Raw genomic sequence first — 10,368 nt, forward strand, 5'->3', positions numbered from 1 at the left:
CTCACTAAGCTAATATCATTGTTAGGTAGTAACCTTCCATAGCTCTGCGGTTAGAAGATGTTCAAGTATAGTTGGAAGCAAGAGCCAAACATCACTCATCATTGCTTTTCATACACCTCAACCACACCTGCTTCCCAGAAACCAGCTGCAGCCTCTTCCTATGGACCTGGCCCCAGTTTCTTGCAGGTCAGTATGACTGGAGTCTAACTCAATGCTTACAAGGAAGCTGCAAGGAGGCCTGTACTCTCGAGGAGAAATGAGAGTTGCTTTTCTGATATTTCAACACGTCCGGTGATGCGAGGGGCTGTGGGTACTTTGGCTGGTCATCGCTGCACCCTGTGGCTTCTCATTTCCTCCTGGGCACATGCATGATTGCACTGCCACCAACCCTTGCTCTGGAATGTTGTTCTTTTTAAGGGGATACCAGAGCATAGATGCAGCTCTTAGTAAGAGCAGCAGGCAGTCATGTCCCAGGCCACTCGTGCACAAGTAATCCTCTAATAAACTTTAGTTACATCACACCTGAATGTTCAAACTTGCCATTTGAGCCTAGACTCAAACCACAGCAGTATAAAAACATTGCATCACCTTACAACAGGTTTCAGCTGATTTTGGGAAAGTGAAGTGGCCAACAGGAGGAAAATTTCACTTCATGGGGCATTAATGACATGAAAACTCCAGGCCTGTATAAAGGAGGACATCCCCAGCAACTCCTACCAGTGTGCGTGGGGTTGGTATTTCCAGGAACCAGTGACGGTCCACAGTTGGGGTAACGCCACCACCCGGCACCCACGTTGCAGCGACAGAATCACACTCAAGCCCATCGGCTGCTCATGCTGGTTCAAGACTCCACCTCTTTTCCTCCTTTTTTAAATTCAACATTTTTATATGATTGTAGAGGTGAAACTTGCACACCAAGAAAGAGTCAGACCATCTGGAAAACAATGAAAAAGAAAGTAAAATCACCCACAATCCCCAAATCTGTAATCGGCGTCGACAATTGCCGTGTTTTTTCCAGACACTCATGCCCTCTTGAGCACATTTGCATTTTCAATTACAATTATGCAGTAAATTCTGTCTTATCTTTTTTTTCACTTCGTATGTCTCATTAGTCCTTTTATCCCACAAATTTAGTCCATCAACTCAAAAGTACATACTGTGCGTCAGGCTCTGTAGTAGGCACTTGGGCTGCATCACTCACCACAACAAGGATTCCGGCCCACAAGGGGTTTATGGTCTTGTGGCTGAGTCTGAAAGACAAATGGTGAACGGTGAAAGTAAACTGTATAGTATGTTAGAAGATGGTAAGTGCTATGGGAACAAAAAGAGTGAGAGAAAGAGAATTAGTGTGGGGGAGGGGCTCTGTTTTATTTCCATTGTACGAAAGGGCCATTTGCTTTGTTTTCCCCCTGCCCCAACCCGCTCCTGCTGACTGATTGCGACTTGGGTGTAGAAACCTGTTGTGACTACAGCTCATACCCTAGGGACCAGGTCAGACGGAACCCCCTGGGAAAGTCTAGATGGCGGGAAGAAGGGCGGTTTTATCTGACCATATGCAGGTTTCCACCTTGAAGAGACCTTTTTTCTCCCTCTACCGCTATAAGTAAATTAGGGATTTTGTGACTCGCCCCCCGCCCCCAGGCCCAAATCATCTCAGCAGCATCCATATTTCTAGCGTGACCGCTGGATGTGCCTGCCTTGCACAAATGGCAGTGGTTGGAATTTAGGCTAAGTAAGAAGAACTTTCCAAAGGACTTGTTAGCCAAATGAAGAGGTGGTAGGTGCTGTCCTAATTTAAAAACTAAACAATAAAAACTTCTCTGAGCTCTTCAAGGAAATAATACATCTTAAAATTTCATTATAAAATACAAAAAAAAATGATGAGCAAATAACCAAAACACTGAAAAAATTAAAAATATTTCTTATTCTACTCTCTTCAGAAATAATAATAGGTGATATTTTGGTTTATTTTATTTGTGTTCTTAAGGTATACGTGCAGTCACTGATTTGCAATAGCATCTATTTTGTTTAATTATAAAAGTAATACATACTCACTGAAGACGATTTAGAAAATGCAAAAAAATGTAAATTAAAAAGTTTAAATCATTCAAATTTTCACTTCTAAGAGATGCTTTGCAATCAGTCTTTTTTTTTCTGTTCACTTATGTTCATGTGCAGTTGAGATCACTCTGTATATACTTTTTACACTTAGTTAATAAACATCCATGAGCCATAGGTAAAGGTTATTATAAAGAAAGGCTCAATGACAAACAGTGTTTACCATTGAGTTCATCAGTCTTTAATAAGAATGAAAAGAAATTAAATCAACTTGATGGTTGATTTAAATAAATAATTTTGATGGTTATTTTCCTTATGTTTACTGTAAAGAGTATAAAATAAAAGGTGAGAACTTTTTTCCCTCTCTCTCCTTCCACAGCCCCTTCAGGTCAACATCGTCCAGTATAAATGTGAAAATAGAATTATGCCGTCCTCAGGAAGGGTTTTATAGATGCAGAAAATCATCACTAAATTCCTTCTGCAAAATATGGTCATTGTTTTTGCTATATCTAATTTTGCTTTTCTGTGAGAGAAGTGAAAGCCTTTCAGTTTGCTAATGGTCCCAGTACAGTGTTCTAACCTTGTAAACAGATGAGCCTTTGTTCAGGGAAATGTACCAGTTGCTCTTCTGAGTGGCCATCAGTCATAGTAGGAGACTCCACCAGGCATTTCTAGGACCAAGTACGAGAACAAGACGGGAAACCCAGGGACCAATCTTCGCCCCATGGGTGCTTTGAAATATATAGCCAAACGGGTCTGAGTTAAAAATGAGTTTGAAAAACTCTCTTGCCTTTTTATTTTGTCATAGTCATCCCTTAACTGGCCAGAGTACACCTTCAGGTAAAACTTTATTTTTAGCAAGGTGATGTTAAAGATGCCACTGAGGTTCCTTCAGGAGGACTTCGGTGCTCATTCCCAGCTGCAGGGGAGACCCTATCAGAATTGCCTTAAATGGAAGGGCTGCCTGGGCCAAGGCCACTCCTGCTCCTGGACAGCCCATCCCACTACTTGTCACCACACGGAGATGAGGCCCATCTTGCCTCAATTTCAGAAAGCTCTAAAGGGGCCGCCCCAGCTCCAGAGCCCCCTGTGGGATTGGCGGAGGCCTCCATCGCAATTTATTGCAGCTCAACTCCTTCCTCTGCCTAATTCTGCTTTCCTCACTCCCCGTAGGTGTTTTTCTGAAGCACACTTCCCAGTACGCCTCCCGCATGCCAGGTATGCGGCCTCGGTCTCAGAGAACCTGACCTAAGACATGGAGCATTCGCTTTTATGTTGGGATGATGATTTGGCTGGATTTACATTCTCAGGTCACCATCCTTTCTCTCGAAACAGTGTGGCTGTGGCAATTAATCCATGTTCTTCCAGGCTTTTAGAGGATAAACCTCTGGAGTAAGCCCGATTTTTATTTCTTTGTAAGTTTTTTTTTTTCTCCTGCCTTGGTGGTAATAGAATTTTAAAATGTATTCTTAGATTTCAAAAATTTCACTAGAATATGTCTTGATGTGAGTTTCTTTTCTTTAATATGCCTGAAATGGGATGATTGCATTCGGTCTGCATATTCACTTCTTTTTCAGCTCTTAAAAGTGTTCTAGTACAAGAATGGATTCTAAGATATCCATTCCAACTGTTATAGTTACTTGAAGAAAACACTGGAGTTTCAAATTAGTTTTCCAGGTGTTTTTTGTTTGTTTGTTGGTTTGTTGGTTTGTTGGTTTGTTTGTTCTTACCTTCGTGCCCACCTCTTCTTTTTCTTGTCTGAATCTTGTCCCCTATACGTCGAGAACATGTCCATTCCAAAATACCGTTTTGCTCTTTTCTTGCTCCTCACCCCAGAGTCAGTCCATCCACATCAGATCCTCAAATAATGTCATTTCATTCAATGTCATTTTGTTATAACATTGATGATCTCAGCCAGAGCCACAGCCTGAATGGGGTTTGCGCATTCTCCCCAGGTCTGCATGGGTTTTCTCCAGGGACTCTGGTTTCCTTCCATATCCCAAAGATGTGCACATTAGGTTAGTTTGTGTGTCTAAATGGTCCTGGTCTGAGTGAGTGTGGGTGTGTGTGGGAGGGGCCCTGTGATGGAAGGGCGTCCTGCCCAGGGCAGTGCCACCTTGTACCCTGAGCTGCCAGAACAGGCTCCAGCCATCTGTGCCCCTGAACTAGAATGAATGGGTTGCAAAAGAATGATCTTATTTGTTTTTATTCATCTTTCTTAAATGTATATTTAGCTCACATTTATTTAAATGTTTAATATCAAAAGTATTTGAGTCTTTATTTAGAAGTTTGGTAATGTTTTTGTGACCAGAAATATGTTGTAGGAACTTAACTCTGGTTTATATCAATTAGCCTCTGGTGAAATTGGTTTCCTCATATGTCATTTGGCTTTAAGTGACACTATCCAAGGACCTACTGAAGTGAAGCTTTATTGTCTAATTTCCAATTTATTATTTCAGCAGCTTCTAAACTCTCACATTTATGAATCCTTAATGGATAATCTGGAAGAGAGGTGATGATTTCCCTTAACCCCTCATAACTTACTCTTTTGAACTTCCTGTGCCACTGCTGGCCTTACCTTTACCTGGTATGTATTTACCAAGATACATTCCTTGCAAGTAAATGAAGAAGTTGGACTTGGCAGGCTCTAACTGCCATTCCTGTCTTGACATGTACTTTTCTTCAGGTTCACTATGACATGGCAAAAATGAAGAGTATGGGTGAGTGTTGATGGCTCAGTCTTATCTTTCTCGTTACCATTCTACTCATTGTTTGCAACCCAGACCCTGGGTATCTGTGTCTCTGGTATCCCAACCAATTCAGTCCATGTAAGTATTATTAGAATTTCCACGCTTACTCCACCCATGGTGGTATCTGATCTGCTCAGCCACAGCAGAAGGAACCAGAGAGCAGAACCTACCCTTCAAGGATTAGCCATGCATTCTGGAAACAAAGCAGATGGTTCCTCCAAATGCCTATTTGCATATCGGGGTGGCCTCCTGCTCTCCTTCCCCTTCTTCTCTGTTCTCCCGCCCAGCAATGAATGGCAGTGCCCCCAGAACCATATCCCTTCAGAACTGGGCAGGAAGACATTCTCTCCAGGAATCTCACCCAATCTCAGTGGAACCCACATATTCTTCTGAACTTCCCATGGCTCATGGAGCTTTATCTGCAGAAAGGAAGCATGAGGCGAAAGCCAGATGGGAATTCAAAAAGACAGTTTTCCATATGAGTTCAGGAACCTTCATGTTTTATTGCCCCAGCTTTCATTCACTTCCTGTTGGCCTAACAGAGCAAGGAGCCGAGGACTGAGGCAGCCAAGCCAAGATGTCTTCTTCAATTACGGGAATGAAGCCACAGACCCTCAGGGAAAGAGACAGGCTTTTGACATGGATCCCACATCATAACTTGCTCCTAGTTTTCTCCCAGCATGTTGGCCTGCATGTAATTCTTCAGAGAGTGTGTGTCAACTTCTATCAAGAACCACATCTGCTTGGTCTGAGGGAGGCTGCTAGTTGAGAAACAGATGAAGAGGCCTTAAAATAGGCCTCACCAACCCTTTTTCCATGGGTCTCATTCCTCTTACACTCTCGGAAACTTTTCTCTGTCTGCCTTATCAACTTCCAACTCAGTTTTCTTAATCTCCAATGCCTGACTTCACTGTAATCCACCTGTTTCTTTTTTCCTTGCCAAGTAGATTACTTAGTGTGATTTCCCCATCGTACCAGAGGGGCTGAGTCCCCAAGGGTCCCAAGGTCTTTCAGCCTCACTGCATATGCACCAAATTCAGCCCTTACCTAGGAACTCCCAGATCTTTGTATTAATCCAGGTTCACCAGCCTGGACTCCCCTCCCACACAGGGATGCCCTCTCAGGCCCTGGTCGTCTTTCCTACCACACTGATCCACTCTGATAAATGCCTATTTTGAACTGTAAGTTGGGGGTGTCAGAGTCTAAGAGTTTCCCTCTCAAGCTGCAGAAGTGTCCAGTCTCCCTCCAAGTGGAAATTCTTCATTATGTAAAAAGAAACCTTTGTGTCAGCCTCCTCTGAATCCAGAGTATTCTGATCTGACCTAGTGTGGGGTGATGACAGTGGGAGCTGACATTGTGCCACACAGAGATGGAGAACTCGAGGTTCAAAGAAGCTCCACCTCTGCTCAAGACTCCAAAGCAAGGACATGGCTTAGCTGACATCAAACTGCCTTTGGCCTCTCCCCAGAGCCTGTGCTCTTCACCGCTCAGGAAGTAAAAGGAGATGCACATTTCTCAGCTGTCTGTGTTTGCATAAAGACTTGTGGAGACAGAGTCTTTCGTGTGATGTCGAGGGAACATACTCTAACAGACAATGTGCTCTGTTTTGGAGCCAGACTTGGATTCCAGTGCCCACTCTCCCAGTGGGGTGAGCTCCGCAGCTTCTCCGGGCTGCTTCCTCCATGTGAAGCGTGGAAATGGTTCCGCCTGCCCTGCTTTCCCCACAGGGTTGCCTTTGCTAAGCCACAGAGCACAGGATCGATATGAGGGAGAGGTGTTATAATTAGCGCATACATTTCTAAGATGAACAGTATCATCGATGGCTAAAAGAAGTGTAGATCCAGTATGAGATTCATTGATAGAGACTCTAGTGCTCAACAGTAAACCTGAAGTCCAGGTGGGGCCGTTCCCAGAGGATGCCAGGAAATGGAGGGTTGGCGTGCCGGAATTATCTCTGCAGAGTACCCGGCACTGCCTGGTTAGTGTTCTCGACATCGGCACGTTTGCTAAATTCCACTTCTGGCTGTGTTTCCAGATGAGTAAACTGTGGAGGAGGACCTCGGATGCGATGTCACTGCCCAGGATTCACTAAAGAATGATTGTCTTCCCCGCCCCCCTGTTAACGTGCCTTGGCTTTTGAAACAAATGCCTTGCTTTGACGTCGCATATGTACGTCGTGGTTTTTTAAAAACCATTGCACCGATGCCATTAAAAACATATCAAGTGATGCCCAAGTATAAGTTTCAGCCTCTAGACCATGATTTTTAGAAAATGCATTAAATCTAAACTAATTTTTCATGGTTTTTGTAGTTTCCTTGAGTGGTTCCTTATAAATGTCTACCAAAGAAAAGAGAGTTTATTGTGGGAGCAGGGTAGACTTTTAGAATGAAACGCTTTGTCATCAAGACTAAAATCCCCTCAGAAGAAAACTGGCTTTCCTACTGATCTTTGGAAGTTTACTTCATAGTGTCCCAGCACATCCAGAACCCAGGATGGAGGCTCCGGTTATACCACTGCCTGTTTGGGGTGCCACAGGAGGCAATTATATCCCAGGATCACTAAGTCAGAAAATGCGAAAGGACCTTTCAGAGCTAATGACTAAGAACAGGCTCTCTGAAGAGTGCTTTCCCTTGGTGAAAGTCTGCTGTCTCGAATCAATAGAGATTGTGCGTGTGGTGTTGGGGGGGGGGGGTGCTGCCATCACCCCACACACTAGAAATGAACAATCAGATGCACACTAAAAAGCACCAACTCATAGGAGAATGTGTGTTGGCAAGCGATTATGTGGGCATTTCTCTGTCCCTTTTTGGAGGGGAGTGTGGGCAGCAGGATATGGTTTGGTAAGCGAGGGGTCCAATGAAAGCACGTCTCATTGGCAAAGAGAGTTTTAAAAACAGAAGATACTTCTGTTTCTTTTATCTGTCTCCCACTTTCGAAAGAGAGTCGAAGTCGCTATTAAGATAAACAGGATAGTTAATCTACTAGCAAGGAAGATAGAGATCAGAAACTATATGCAAAGCGTGTCAATATAAGGAACAACAAAAAGATGATCAATTCTTTAAATTATTAAAACAGCAGAGGCTGCATAGCTATTCTGAATAGCTAACTGGACCCCTCAAGTTACACAATCCCAAATGTCTGAGCAGGAGAGCCACCCCAGACTGGCTGTGGCTCCCAGCTGCCTAACTACTTCCGCAAACTACAAAGTGTGGTTCTGGGGTCGGAAGGGGTATAAGGGAGAGTTAGGGGAACAGATATGTACTTATGCAACAAGTGCTCACTGGGACCTGTTTTGGACCAGGCACATCATAGTAATCATTTGTATATCCTCACAATGACCCAAATACCCATAACGATAACCCTATTTCAGGATGAAAACCTGGTGCTTTAAGACACTCTCTAACTCATTTAAAGACACCTAGCTAATACAGTTCACGAGCCAGCAGCGAAATCTGGGTCTGTCTCAGGGGCCATGCTCTTTCCTCTATGCCAGCCTGCCGTAAATTTTTCCCCAGCCTTTTCTCCCATTGTTTCATTATAGAAACTCTCTACTTTGGCCAAATCTGTCTGTTGTCATTTTGTACATATTCTCATGGGCTTTTAGTACAGCTGGAATGTTAATTTCTTGTTTGCTACCAGAAAACCCATGGGCTTACACCTGACCTTTGGTTCCACTCAAGGCTGCACGCCCCGAATAGCCAGCTTTTTCTTTATACTGCGTTTCATAGACACAGACCTCTCTCCCGACCCCAGCCCCTCGCCATTCTATCACCAAACTGCAGCGGTGCCTGCGGGCTTCATGTTAGAGCACTCGCCCCGTGGAGAGGGATGTATGGCTCACTCGTGGGCTGGACTTCCGATAAAGAAAATGGGCTCACGTTCATTATTTTTAGGATCCGAAGCCTAGCACAGTCCCTGGGACATGGTCTGTACTCAATAAAGGTTGGTCGTGGCAAAGAAGAACGATAGGAAAGGGAGGTAAGAGGCAACACTGGCCGGAGTACCCGCCGAGGTGTTCGGGAGGCAGGACAGCAGCAATGAGCAGCCGCCGCCCTCCCCTTTCCGTGCCTCACAGCCTCACTCTCCACGGCTATGTCGTGGAGAATCAGAGCCGATATTTAACCGACACACCAGCAGAGCCATAACGAGTACCGAAATATTGAAATAATGTTGTACTCGATTATAAAAAGCTAACGCTTCCCCGCCGATTTTCCAAGTGTACTCCCAAGCCTCCCCAGCTACTTTCTGGAGCCTCCTAGTCCTCCCTGCAACTGCAAGTAAATAAAGGAGCGATGCTTGTCACAGCGAGGGACCTCGGGACCCTGTAATTGGTAAGTGTCCAGGCCAACGTTTAAATATCTCTTATAAGAGTACCCGTTCCTAGATGTCTAATCCTGGGAGCCCCATCAATTCCCACTTGCCCTCCCTCCTACCCCGCTCAGAAACTCCCCTTCGGTAGCTTCGAATCATTGGAATTTGCTCAGAACCTCTGAGTGGATGTTACTCCCTCTTGTCTCAGGGCTCTTAAGTCACTGCAGGCGGCCAACATAAACAAACCGTGAGGAATTCGCCCCGGCTCATTCCAAAAGAAACAAGCAGGATAGCTGCCTACCTTTACTTTGATTCCAGGACATAAGTGAGATCCAAAATGGAAAAAAACCTTTGGCATCTATCAAGTTGGCTTCTCTGTGAATCTCTTATCAAAAAATTTTGGACCTTCCAGATTTCCTGATGGGATTGTAGCAAAGGCAAAGGTCCTCACTTCTTCCCCTCCCCAATCTCTCCAAATTCCAGTCTCTTCCTAAAGGAAGAGGTAATTATCATTTCTAATTTGATCCTAAGGAAATGTATTAATTGCAGCTGGCCCTTCATCACATCTCCAAAGCCCTGGAGATCTTCTGCCTTTATTATGTATTAGCGAATATATTCTGAGCCAATTGGGGTCCTTTCCAAGGGCGACTAAGTGACTAAGATGCGTATGCGCTCAAGGTAACTTATCTTTTCTCAACACTGTATAACGGATTGAAATACCAAGAAGCCCATTTTAATGAACACCTGCTATCTCCATGCAATCCATTTCCCCCCTCCCCCCAGGAGAGAGAGGACAACACTCACACCATTTTCCCTGCCTACACTTAATTTGTTCCCCTCCGCTCTCTCTCTCCTGCAGAGAAAGGACTCTAAGATGCTGAAAGGTGCCAACCTCTGGCCTGGTTTGGTGGCGACATGACTCAGGCACACTGATAATTCCTGTGGCTTGTGGATTCCTCTGGAGGTCACTTCATTCATCCCTCTGCCTCCAGGACAGGAACCATGTCAAACTCATCCCAGATGGGCATGCCGAAGACTGAATAGGCAAATAAGCCCGGGGCCTGGAATAAATTAGTCCAAGATGAAAGGACACCATGTTCCAGGAAAGAGAGAATGGCGACTGAAACAGATAACGCCGAACAGGCTTTCCACGCCATGCTGCCCGTGGCCAAAGGTTCAGCCGCAAGGCCGTATCATTAGAGCCTTGGTAAAGCTGAGCATGGTGTCGAGAATATCTGAGAGGGGGCCA

Source organism: Rousettus aegyptiacus, unplaced genomic scaffold, assembly GCF_014176215.1.
Source record: "Rousettus aegyptiacus isolate mRouAeg1 unplaced genomic scaffold, mRouAeg1.p scaffold_m13_p_2, whole genome shotgun sequence".
Taxonomy (NCBI): domain Eukaryota; kingdom Metazoa; phylum Chordata; class Mammalia; order Chiroptera; family Pteropodidae; genus Rousettus; species Rousettus aegyptiacus.